The 14,183-nt window shown below is 46.1% G+C and overlaps 1 protein-coding gene across 2 annotated transcripts in view; it reads left to right on the top strand.

Moving 5' to 3' along the window:
- Positions 1 to 14,183, top strand: part of LOC137413151 (gap junction gamma-1 protein) — an 83,495-nt gene that overhangs the window by 44,083 nt on the left and 25,229 nt on the right. The window lies entirely within an intron of this gene.

Genomic DNA, 14,183 nt, shown 5'->3' with positions numbered 1-14,183 from the left:
TCCATGCAGAATTCTTTCAGCTGTGCGATATTTGAGGGGTTTCTTGCATGCACAGCTCGTTTCAAATCCCCCCACAACTTCTCGATGGGATTTAGATCCGGGCTTTGACTTGGCCATTCCAGAACCCTCTATTTCTTTCTTTTCAGCCATTCCTTGGTGGATTTACTGGTATGTTTAGGGTCATTGTCATGTTGCAAGGTCCACCTTCGGTTGAGCTTCAACTTTCCGACAGATGGCCTCACATATCCTCAAGCACCCTCTGGTACAATGAAGAATTCATAGTGGATTGTATGATGGTGAGCTGCCCAGGCCCTGATGCAGCAAAGCTGCCCCAAACCATAATATTTCCACCACCATGCTTCACAGTTGGTATCGGGTTCTTGTGGTCAAATACTGTCTTTGGTTTTCACCAAACATGTCTTCTGGTACTGTGGCCAAATAGCTCTACCTTTGACTCATCTGTCCAGAGCACATTGTTCCAGAAGTGCTGGTCTTTGCCTAGGTGTTCATTGGCAAACTTTAGTCTTGCCCTGATGTTTGTTCTGGACAGTAAAGGTTTCCTCCAGGCACACCTCCCATGTAGATCAAATTTGTGCAGCCTCTTTCTAATGGTAGACTCGTGCACTTTGACATCAACAGTGGCAAGAGCTACCTGTAGGTCCCGTGATGACGTTCTGGGATTCTTAGAGACTTCTTTCAGCATCTTGCGGTCTGCTCTTGGGCTGAACTTGCTGGGGCGGCCTGGCCTGAACAAGTTGGCAGTTGTTTGGAATGTTCTCCCCTTGTAGATGATCTTCCAGACAGTCGAATGATTGATTTCAAATTGTTTGGAGATCATTTTAAATCCCTTCCCAGACTCGTAGGCATCTATAACTTTCTTTCTGAACGCCTCAGAGAGCTCTTTTGATCTAGGCATGGTGACGCCCCACACTTCAACAACAAAGAGCAACCCAAACTAAATGTCTGAGGTTTAAATAAGACAGGTTCCTCCAAGATCCTCTCGAATGATGTTCTAATCATTTGCACCTGAGCTGGTGCACCTGATTCTAATTTTAGGTATTTGAAGTAGTGATAAACGTAGGGGTGTACTTACTTTTTCCACACGCGAAATTTGCATTTATGTTTATTTAAATTAGACAATGGACTACAAAATGTAAATGTTTCATGATATTTGTTATATTATATAACCTTTGTCTATCAATATTGTTGAAATGAAGATCAAGTAGCTGTATGTTGAAATATGTTGAAAAAGTCAAAACTTTACATGGGGTGTACTTGCTTTTTCATGTGACTCTATATATATAGTGTCACTTTCTGCAATTAAAGTATCGTTTTAAAAGCTGCTTGTCACAAACTTTGCATAAGTATCGGTTTTAAAATCGGAAGCATTTCCCGATTTTAGAATCTCTACAATTTTGTTAAATAATGTTCTATATGCAAGGAATTTTATCTTGCCTTTTTAGAGTGCGGGGAAAAAGGAATCCTCCATTTTCCATTGAACACATCAAAAGATGTGGATTCCCAGTTTGTGCCATGGTTGCGTGTTCTGGCTCTGCGCATGCTCCGTGCTCCGGGTGGATGTTTCTTTTGCGTATCTCGAGAGTTCTATTTTCAGACGATCATTGAGATTGTCCGAACTATATGGGTTGGTAGAGTGGTCGAGGTTAACAAATTACAAATTGCTGCCCAATGTCACCTTCACTTGAACACTTGGCCTGCATGGCCAGCAGGTTCTTTAAAGACTTGAGAACAAAACGTTTCCCAGTCGATTCCACGAGAACGTGCGAATAATTGGAGCCGTTAAAGTTGTAGTTTCGTTGTAGTATCGTCTGAAATCGGAACCAAGGATGACAAGGATAGGGAGACCAGTCTAAAATGATCACACCATGTGGAACCTGCGGGGGCTCTACAGACTACAGTAACGTCTGTTGGGCTTCTTTATGGGAGTTGTTGACAGCCCCGAGTTGCTCTTCCTTAATCATACTAAAATACAGAATTTGGTGTCTGTCTGTCTGTCTGACGATTCTTGACCACGACATATTTGGTCGTTACCTATCCGAACTCAACCAAACTTGACAGGAGGACTAAGGGTCAGATGAAGTTTTGAAGTTTGTAGCAATTTTGTTTGAAGTTTGTAGCAATTTTGTTTGAAGTTTGTAGCAATTGATGAAGTTTGTAGCAATTTAACTTGCCCCCACCCTAAGGGGGTTTTCCCCAACCAAGGGGGATGCGGATTGAGGTGTACGTCCGTGTTAAGATAGCTTATCGTGACGTTTTTTTCCAGGATGCTTCTAATAACAAAAGTAACAACAACACTAACATGTAATAGCATAATATTAATGTTATTACAAAACAATATGAATGCTAATAACATCCCGTCTCCCCAAGGGGTCCTCCATGTTAATGTGTATAACACCTTATCGTTCCGTTTCATGGGGGCAACATGGCCTCTTCCAGAAATAAAAATATTATAAACCACAAACACGTTTGATTACCTTTTGAAACAGTCGCTGTTGCTGTTTAACACTAAACTAAAAATGAGGAAACGCAGGGTGTGTTTAGTTACCAAGCAGCTTGGTAGCGCTTGCCAAGCCTGCCATTGCTTATCAATGGTTTTCAACGGAGTGCTTGCTCGGATGCTTAATCTACTTGGTGAGCGCTCTCCAAGAAACTTGGTAAATGAGCACACACCCAATGTTCTTGAGGCCTGACCATAGATCTACTGTAATCTATATACCCCAAATAGGAATGATCCTTCTTGCCGCCCCCGTAGGGAACGGGTGTACGAGTATACCAAATGAGAAGGACATGCCCAGTTCGTGTTTATGGAAAGTTTCTCATTTTGCTTTTGGCACTGTCATTCCAACTAAGTGGTTCATTTGTTACTCTCGTAAAAAAAATGGCATGGCACATCAGTAAAAATATCCAACATTCTCTCCTCCAAAATCATCCAAGTTCTGCTCATATGACTTTATTTGGAAATTAAATTATTCATGAGGAAGGAATCCCAAGACATGGAATTCTTAAGAAATGATTAATTGACAGGTGACCATTTTAACGTCATGCAGCCTTGGTGGCTAAACGGTTAAGCCGGTTGGCTTGGGATGTTAAGGTCCTGAGTTACAGGCCCAAACCATGCCCAAAAACCATGTGGGTTGATTCGGTCTGTCATCCTTCAGAAGTTGGCAAAATTAGTTCCAGCTTGCTGGGAAAAGTGAGATAATGGAGCATCCTGTGTCGGAATGTGACAAGGACACAGACACCATTTGGCCCATCATGCCTTTGATTCATCAACATGACGATTCAATCTACCATTGATTTCATTGGGGTTGGGGTGGGGGCAAGCACAGAGACAAACATTTTCTTTTTGAGAAAAGGGGAGTCAGGGGGACGAGAGAAGAGGGTGGAGGAGAGGGGAGAGGAGGGAGGTAGGAGGGGGGAAACAGTGAAGGGAGTTGCAGGTTGAGGGTTAGGGCAAGATTCAATCTACAAGGGTTAGGTTACGTTAGCTATTGACAAAAGCAACAGACAAGAATATAAAATCTGAACAAACATGTTTCATTCGTGCTACATGTTAACCAATTTTCATTCATGCTGTTTATTTGTGTTTATTCCTCCATGTCCAAACGTGTTTCATTCATGCTGTTAGTTTGTTCATGCTCCAGGTTAACCATGTTTCATTCATGCTGGTTGTTTGTTGGTTCATGATCCTTGTCCTAACATGTTTCATGCTTGCTATTAGTTTGTTCATGCTCCAGGTTAACCAATTTTCATTCATGTTGTTTGTTGGTTCATGATCCATTTCCTAACATGTTTCATTCTTGCTTTTAGTTTGTTCATGCTCCAGGTTAACCATGTTTCATTCATGTTGTTTGTTGGTTCATGATCCATTTCCTAACATGTTTCATTCTTGCTTTTAGTTTGTTCATGCTCCAGGTTAACCAATTTTCATTCATGTTGTTTGTTGGTTCATGATCCATTTCCTAACATGTTTCATTCTTGCTATTAGTTTGTTCATGCTCCAGGTTAACCAATTTTCATTCATGTTGTTTGTTGGTTCATGATCCATTTCCTAACATGTTTCATTCTTGCTATTAGTTTGTTCATGCTCCAGGTTAACCATGTTTCATTCATGTTGTTTGTTGGTTCATGATCCATTTCCTAACATGTTTCATTCTTGCTATTAGTTTGTTCATGCTCCAGGTTAACCAATTTTCATTCATGTTGTTTGTTGGTTCATGATCCATTTCCTAACATGTTTCATTCTTGCTTTTAGTTTGTTCATGCTCCAGGTTAACCATGTTTCATTCATGCTGGTCGTTTGTTGGTTCATGATCCTTGTCCTAACATGTTTCATTCTTGCTATTAGTTTGTTCATGCTCCAGGTTAACCAATTTTCATTCATGTTGTTTGTTGGTTCATGATCCATTTCCTAACATGTTTCATTCTTGCTTTTAGTTTGTTCATGGTCCATGTTAACCATGTTTCATTCATACTCTTTGTTTGTTCATGCTACATATTAACCATGTTTCATTCTTGCTGTTAGTTTGTTTATGGTACATGTTAACCATGCTTCATTCATAGTCTTTGTTTGTTCATGTTACATATTAACATTGTTTCATTCATGCTCTTTGTTTGTCCATGCTACATGTTAACCATGTTTCATTCTTGCTGTTAGTTTGTTTATGGTACATGTTAACCATGCTTCATTCATAGTCTTTGTTTGTTCATGTTACATATTAACATTGTTTCATTCATGCTCTTTGTTTGTCCATGCTACATGTTAACCATGTTTCATTCATGGTCTTTGTTTGTTCATGCTACATGTTAACCATGTTTCATTCATACTCTTTGTTTGTTCATGTTACATGTTAACATTGTTTCATTCATGCTCTTTGTTTGTTCATGCTACATGTTAACCATGTTTCATTCATGCTTTGTTTGTTCATGCTACATGTTAACCATGTTTCATTCATACTCTTTGTTTGTTCATGCTACATGTTAACCATGTTTCATTCATGCTCTTTGTTTGTTCATGCTACATGTTAACCATGTTTCATTCTTGCTGTTAGTTTGTTTATGGTACATGTTAACCATGTTTCATTCATACTCTTTGTTTGTTCATGCTACATGTTAACCATGTTTCATTCATACTCTTTGTTTGTTCATGCTACATGTTAACCATGTTTCATTCATGCTCTTTGTTTGTTCATGCTACATATTAACCATGTTTCATTCTTGCTGTTAGTTTGTTTATGGTACATGTTAACCATGCTTCATTCATAGTCTTTGTTTGTTCATGTTACATATTAACATTGTTTCATTCATGCTCTTTGTTTGTTTATGCTACATGTTAACCATGTTTCATTCATGCTCTTTGTTTGTTCATGTTACATATTAACATTGTTTCATTCATGCTCTTTGTTTGTTCATGCTACATGTTAACCATGTTTCATTCATGGTCTTTGTTTGTTCATGCTACATGTTAACCATGTTTCATTCATACTCTTTGTTTGTTCATGTTACATGTTAACATTGTTTCATTCATGCTCTTTGTTTGTTCATGCTACATGTTAACCATGTTTCATTCATGCTTTGTTTGTTCATGCTACATGTTAACCATGTTTCATTCATACTCTTTGTTTGTTCATGCTACATGTTAACCATGTTTCATTCATGCTCTTTGTTTGTTCATGCTACATGTTAACCATGTTTCATTCATGCTCTTTGTTTGTTCATGCTACATGTTAACCATGTTTCATTCATACTCTTTGTTTGTTCATGCTACATGTTAACCATGTTTCATTCATACTCTTTGTTTGTTCATGCTACATGTTAACCATGTTTCATTCATGCTCTTTGTTTGTTCATGCTACATATTAACCATGTTTCATTCTTGCTGTTAGTTTGTTCATGCTACATGTTAACCATGTTTCATTCATGCTCTTTGTTTGTTCATGCTACATGTTAACCATGTTTCATTCATGCTCTTTGTTTGTCCATGCTACATATTAACCATGTTTCATTCATGCTCTTTGTTTGTTCATGCTACATGTTAACCATGTTTCATTCATGCTCTTTGTTTGTTCATGCTACATGTTAACCATGTTTCATTCATACTCTTTGTTTGTTCATGCTACATGTTAACCATGTTTCATTCATACTCTTTGTTTGTTCATGCTACATGTTAACCATGTTTCATTCATACTCTTTGTTTGTTCATGTTACATGTTAACATTGTTTCATTCATACTCTTTGTTTGTTCATGCTACATATTGTTGCAGACACGACTTTGATGTTATGGTGGGCCGAGCGGAATGGCCGCCGTGTCCGCACAAGTTACCCGATTATACCCGAACATTGACTAATCGCGCTACGCTAGATCAATGAAGGAAAGGACACAACGGCTGGGTTAAAAATGATACGACACCAGGGGTACGGTTCTCAAGACCTCCGGAGGAGGTTATAATATTGCGGAAGGTTCAGATTACAGGGATGAGAGAGACAGCATAGAAAGGTGGGCACTTAATTACGGTCTTATAGTAGCCCCGACAGACGACAGATAAACAGGACAAAACTGACTCACACGGGGATTGATGGCAAGGAAAGGCAGAATCGATGGCTCCAGGTGCACCTGGGCTCAGGGCAGGATCGACCCGGTCCGGTCTAGAGATGCGGGGAGGTCGCTCAGCGCTCAGAGGTCGCGACTTGTCTTTCCAAGCTGGGGGCGCATCTGACGTCACGTCCGGTAAGTCGCTGCGTATATCCGGCGGGGAGTGACACGCCCTCGGCTCGTTAGCTCCGCCCCAGATGGAATCGGCCCGTTGCTTCTTATTGGGTGTGGGGGTTACCGGGCTCCGCCCTTGACGAGGGGCCGACAGGCAGCCCCTTCGTGGTAACCCCGTCGGCGCCCATGGGTAATGGCGGCTAACCGAGCCGGAGTGAGGACACACACTCCCCGCACCGCGGCCGCGCCGCCCCCGCTGTGGTTGTAGTTGTTGTTGTTCCATGAGATGATGGGAGGATGCGGAGATGAGGTTGTGGGGAGGTATTGGGAGGTCCTAAACTCACTACTGGTGCCATACAATCACATTCTGGTGCAACGAAGAGTCAGAATTAATGGAAACGAGTCCTTAACTGACATAGACTAAGAATAACTAGCAAGATGTCCGAAAGTTGTCTACGTGAGATGCGGTGAACCTGGGCACGACATTTAATGGGGGAAAAAGGGGGAGGTCGGTTCTACTGAGTGTTGTTTACAGACAATGGGACTAGGGAATGGGGGATTGGGGATAGTTGGGGAGTATTGGGGAAATAGGGGAATATTTACAAGCGGATATGGAGGCCAAATCCCATATCCGCAACATTGCACCCTTCTCTACCCTCGGGGCGTCCCGACCCGATAAATTCTTACCTATTTTAGTGTGGCACTCAGATGTAGTTCCCTCTACTATTAACTCTACCCTGAGTGCGACAGTTTTACAGATATTCACAAATGAGTAAATATGTCCCCCTGCGACGTTGCACCCTTCTCCTCACAGAAACACACCCACAGGATAACCGAATCGCGGAAAGAATTCGCAAACTAAACATACAGCCGGTAGGGAGCATTATTTACAAGACTACGCTGATATTTACACTACGATCCAGGACCTGTTTTTGGAGGAACACATGCAGATGTTATGCATAGAGAGAGCACGCATGCCAGCATCGATACACCAACCCACGAGTGCTCTGTGGCCTTACGGCCTTTAATAATGTGCAGAGCACCCCTTCCAAGCACCAAAAGCACCACCCCATCATGTACAGTCAGCACCATCCGGTGCACCACCATTGTTCATTAAAATAAAAACAACAACCCCTAACCCTGCAGGTGTCTCTTGCTCTTCGTGTGGTGCACTTGGCCTTCTTGCTTCTTTCAAAAAAATAAAGAAAGGCGCCAACCGCGTCCATTTCTTTATTGTGGCCGTCAGGGGGCCAACTATTAGTGGTTCACCTGTCTGGCATAGGTGCCACGTTGACCCATAGGTCCTTCCACGGGTGGTGCTTGGCCGCAAAAGCACTGCGGTCCATTGTGGGTGGCCACAAACATTGCGGTCCATATGGTGTATCGATCCAGGCAGCAAGCAGCGAAAGTGCAGGCCCACAACTGCGGAGCCAGCACCTCTCTCTCCTCTCTCTCTGCCCCAAAGCCAGATCCTCGGAGGTGGGAGACAAAAGAAAAGACAAGTGAGTAAGGTGGTAAGGGCGCAAAAGTGCACGCAATGTAAGGTAATGCACACTGGGGGCACATGGGAACCAGGTGAGACAGGTACGTTCCTACCGTACGCCCCCCCCCCCACCAGGTAACCTACATGGCCCCTCCCTTACCCCTTACTGTATCCACAAAACACAACACTACTCATAAACATCTACTTTACAAATCAACAAACGTCCCTACTGTCTTCCCCGTTCCTCCCATATACCAAATTCGTCTTCTCTCCCTCCTAACCAATCAAATTTGCCATTTTCAACTCAACATCATAATTTGCCATCTCCAACTCAACATCAAAATTTGCCATTACCAATTCATCATCAGTCCCTCCTAGGGAGGGAGAGATGGAATCACCCCAATGTCTCATCCACGTCGTGATGCGTCTCACAAATCCACACAGCAATCTCATTTCCTGCAACAAAACAAAGAAAACACAGGTGTGGAGTCATCATCACCACAGACAGGTAAGTGGCTGCGTATGGTGCGACAGGTTCATCAATCCTAACTATTTCCTAAATGACTTTAACAACTTTACATTACCCGGGGTCTTTCTCCTGCCAACCCATTGGCTCTCTTACACTATGGGTTCTAAAAACCAATTCCCATTGACCAAAATGTGGTGCTTTTCAATTTGGGGTCTCACTCCCCCGATTCATCTCCCGGTGCCCTCGCACAATTTCTGGGCTGTGGCGTGTACCTCTCCCAGCGGGTCTACCCACCTGCACACCTCCACCACTGCAGTTCCCTCCGAGCTTACCTGCTCCTTATCCTAACTTAACTACCTGGGGAAGGCCCTCTGGCGCTCTCCCCACTCGGTGCCCTCTCTGGCACTGGGCTACCCGGGTCCGTCCTCCGGATCCTCGGGCCCCATCCACAACTCTACCGGCTCCCAGAGCCCACCTGCGGCCTCACCTGGCCGACATCCTCACAGTGGTGGAGTGCCCAAACCAACTACACACACTAACAGGCTACACGCCCAGCCATTTCCACAACACTAATGCACCCATCCACAATACCATTCTGTCACCCGCACCACAGATGCCAATATCCAACCACAATTTACCTATACCCTCTACCTAACACTTACACTACCCGCCCCGGGTATCCGTGATAGGGGTCCACTCTTCCCCCATCCACACCTTCGCACCATGCACACCACTCCGTAACACTTACTCCAACTCTCTCCACACACCTGTACTTGCACACCTGTGCTCTCACTCTTGGTGCCGCCTGCACCCTTCTCTCCCCAAGCGCATTCGCGCTGCTCCACAACACTCACTACTCATACACTGCTCCACACTGCTCCACACACCTGTCCAGCTCTCACACAGCATCATCTCATCTAACTACTCCCCTCTGAAACTTGCGCTTCCCAGTCGTCCCTTTAAACTATTGCGCTCCCTCGTCATTATCATCCACACTAAACTACCTGCGTCCCCACTACAGGTATCAGTCACTAACTAATCTTAACGTTACCTACTGTCATCTTCGCTAGATCCCTACACATGATATCCTAACCCACCCGGGCTAGTTTTCACTGCCATCAACCCCATAACCTATTGCTCCTTTGCCCCACATGGGAAGGGTGGCAGGGATGCCACCCTTACCCACCGGGCACATCGCTCACTACCAATTTTGCACACCAAATTTCAACAAATCAAAAATTTGCCAATCACTGCCCATCATCTGCCAATCACTACTGCCAATCCTTTGCCAATCATCAAATTTTGTTTTTTTCTAATTTTGGGGCCAAAACACTAACCTCATCACACAGTCTACTCACTAATGCCTCTCGGTGCGCCAATTTACTTCTAAAGCTCGGCTTCGTAAAGCCGAGCAATGAATGCGGGTTGTTCTGTGCCAGCGGCTGGATGCGTCCGGCATTCGGTGCAGGGAAGGAGGTTTACCCGGGCCGAGATCCCACGCACCATCTCGGCGTGGTGCCATCCAATGTCCCGATCTCGACCTGCCGGCACGTCTTAACAAAACGTGGTCGCCATGACGACCCTTCCTATCCAGCTGCCCGCTCCGCCTAGTGGAGCACGGACGCGGCCGTTCAAAGCGAGGCCCGGCACGCACCGAGGGCCCGATTCGGCTAAAAGTCGACCTAACCGCTGCTCCGTTTAACGTCGATGCTTCACCTGCATGCTTACACCCCGCAGCCCGTTCCTTGCTCACACATCCAGCCGTCTCCATGCTCCTCGTACCTTTCCTTACACACCTCGGTACTCTCATTCCACTCACAGCCTTGGTCACACACCTGACCACCGAACACCTTGGCACACATTCGCCGCTCGCACACCTCACCAACACACCTCTTCGCGCCCCCTCCTCGGTCACCTCCTCTGTGACAATCACAGGTGTGCTCTCACTCGCACACCCCACCACATGCCTCACTACCAATTCCAGCGTGCATTCCCACTCACGCTCTACCATTCCAGGTGTGCATCCTTCCATTCCAGGTGTACATCCTCGCTCACCTGTCACAACCAACTCACGCTCCTTGTCACTCGTACTACTCTCACCTCCACTCTTGACAGCGCACTCACCCTTACTCTTGACAGCGCACTCACCCTTACTCTTGACAGCGCACTCTTTCCTCATGCACCCGTCCGTTACACACCTCTCTCGCGCACACTCTCCCGTCACACTCTCTGTAACACTCACCACAGGTGTACACTCTTCCTTACTTTTGACAGCGCACTCTTTCCCCATGCACCTGTCCGTCACACACCTTTCTCGCACACCCTCTCCCGTTACATCCTCTGTAACACTCACCACAGGCGTGCATTCTCCCTTTACACCCTCCGTAACACTCCTCACTACGCGCTTCCATGTGCTCCCTCGCACACGCGCTACGACCGACTCACTCTCGACAGCACCCTCACTCCTCGGCGTGCACTTTTTTCTCACACACCCCAGAGGCGGACTTTCTCGCACACCTCCTTTTTCGCACACCAGACCTGTCGCACACTTCACCAACGGCCTCTCACGAACACCCGGGTCCATCTCGACCCCCAAGCTTCTTAAATCCACTGGCGCATCATACGCACGACCATATTGGTCACCACTTACACCGGGTCCTCTTCCTCTTCGCTTCTCCTCCATCACCTGCGAATCCCTCATCCGGTTAATGAGCACATCATCACGATCCAAACACAGACTTTGGACCAATTCTTTTACTTCCTCCTTTATCTCTTTCTTATCCTCTCTCCGTCGCTTCTTAATTTCGCTCACCCCTTCTTCCACTTCTTCTAATTTCTGCTTCACCTCTTTTATTCCCTGGTACGTCTCCTCAAGTTCGTCCTCTAAGGCTACCGTGACCGTCTCTATGTGCTTCCTCACCTGCCGGTCCTTTGTCTCCATTATCTCTGTCACCTCGTCCACCCTCATTGTCAGTCCCTCACGTACCATCTGACATTCCCTCTTCGTCGCTATCAAGTCATCTTTTAGTTCTTTCTGTGTCGCCTTTAACCCTCCTATTACCGCTGTGTTCTTCTTTACCTGGTCCGTTAGTTCTTTTTGTCCCTCCGTCAGCTGTTCCACCTCCTGCGTCAGGTCCTCTATGCCCCCTTGTAACTTTACAGTCCCCTTTCTCACCTCCTTCTCCATGTGCTCCTTACAGTGCCTCACCTCCTCACGCACTCCTCCGACCTCCTCACTCACCCCTCTTCTGATCTCCTCTCCCATCACTTGCATCTCCTGCCCAGATGCCACCCTCATCTGCTCCATTTCCTCCCTGTGAGCATCCAGTTTGGTTTCTACCCCCATTCTGACCCCCTCTATCTGCTGCCCCATTTGTTTAACTTCCCTTTCCGCTTGGTCCCTCATGTCCCTCAATTTGCCTTCCATGGTGTTTTCTAACCCCTCTAACCCTTTTTGCATCCCTTCCATTTGATTCTCTTGAGCGGCCATTCTGTTTTCTACCCCCATTAACCCCTCCTGTATTTCCCCTAATCTATTGTCTAATTTCCCAAATTTCTTGTCTAATCCCTTAAAATTATTGTCTAACTCCTCACCGGTACCCCTCGCTTCGTCCCTCATTACCCCCATTTGGTTTCCCATTACCCCCATTTGGCCCTCCAATCGCTCACCCTGAGCATCCATCCGGTTCCCCAACCGCTCACTATCAGCCCTCATTTGCTCACTATTAGCCCTCATATCGTCCTTCTGCAGGTTGAGGGACGCCTGCATTTGCATCATAAATTGCTCCATGAGGGCCTGCATTTGGGCCATCCCTCCCACTTGTGCAGCGGGTGCGGCCGCCGTAGCTATGTGCGAGGCGCCATTTTGCGCGCCCGCAACGTCGGGCGCAACGACGCTATTTTGTGCGTCTGCTACCCTCGCTGCTTCGCTCTCCTCACGTCCCTCAATTTGGTCCTGGACCGACCCTGCCTCACTCTCCTCTACCGGACCCCAGCCGACTTGGTCTGCCATAGCGCGACTTTCAAAATTCGGGTTTTTATTTTCGTAAAACAAAATCAAATTTCGCCGTTATAATCTCGAGCGCGGGAAACGCGCTCCGGATCGAATTCTACTTCCCAACACCAATTGTTACCCTAATGGTACAATTGGTGTTCCAAAATTTGGGCTAAATGAATTTAGTCCCAGGTCCGAATCCCACTCCTGACACCAATTGTTACAGACACGACTTTGATGTTATGGTGGACCGAGCGGAATGGCCGCCGTGTCCGCACAAGTTACCCGATTATACCCGAACGTTGACTAATCGCGCTACGCTAGATCAATGAAGGAAAGGACACAACGGCTGGGTTAAAAATGATACGACACCAGGGGTACGGTTCTCAAGACCTCCGGAGGAGGTTATAATATTGCGGAAGGTTCAGATTACAGGGATGAGAGAGACAGCATAGAAAGGTGGGCACTTAATTACGGTCTTATAGTAGCCCCGACAGACGACAGATAAACAGGACAAAACTGACTCACACGGGGATTGATGGCAAGGAAAGGCAGAATCGATGGCTCCAGGTGCACCTGGGCTCAGGGCAGGATCGACCCGGTCCGGTCTAGAGATGCGGGGAGGTCGCTCAGCGCTCGGAGGTCGCGACTTGTCTTTCCAAGCTGGGGGCGCATCTGACGTCACGTCCGGTAAGTCGCTGCGTATATCCGGCGGGGAGTGACACGCCCTCGGCTCGTTAGCTCCGCCCCAGATGGAATCGGCCCGTTGCTTCTTATTGGGTGCGGGGGTTACCGGGCTCCGCCCTTGACGAGGGGCCGACAGGCAGCCCCTTCGTGGTAACCCCGTCGGCGCCCATGGGTAATGGCGGCTAACCGAGCCGGAGTGAGGACGCACACTCCCCGCACTGCGGCCGCGCCGCCCCCGCTGTGGTTGTAGTTGTTGTTCCATGAGATGATGGGAGGATGCGGAGATGAGGTTGTGGGGAGGTATTGGGAGGTCCTAAACTCACTACTGGTGCCATACAATCACATTCTGGTGCAACGAAGAGTCAGAATTAATGGAAACGAGTCCTTAACTGACATAGACTAAGAATAACTAGCAAGATGTCCGAAAGTTGTCTACGTGAGATGCGGTGAACCTGGGCACGACATTTAATGGGGGAAAAAGGGGGAGGTCGGTTCTACTGAGTGTTGTTTACAGACAATGGGACTAGGGAATGGGGGATTGGGGATAGTTGGGGAGTATTGGGGAAATAGGGGAATATTTACAAGCGGATATGGAGGCCAAATCCCATATCCGCAACAATATTAACCATGTTTCATTCTTGCTGTTAGTTTGTTCATGGTCCATGTTGACCAATGACCATGTTTCATTCATACTCTTTGTTTGTTCATGCTACATATTAACCTTGTTTCATTCATACTCTTTGTTTGTTCATGCTACATGTTAACCATGTTTCATTCATACTCTTTGTTTGTTCGTGCTACATATTAACCATGTTTCATTCTT

This window comes from Myxine glutinosa, chromosome 7 (genome assembly GCF_964187855.1).
Source record: "Myxine glutinosa chromosome 7, kmMyxGlut1.1, whole genome shotgun sequence".
In the NCBI taxonomy this organism is placed as follows: Eukaryota; Metazoa; Chordata; class Myxini; order Myxiniformes; family Myxinidae; genus Myxine; species Myxine glutinosa.
This window is presented reverse-complemented; position numbering and strand designations above follow the sequence as displayed.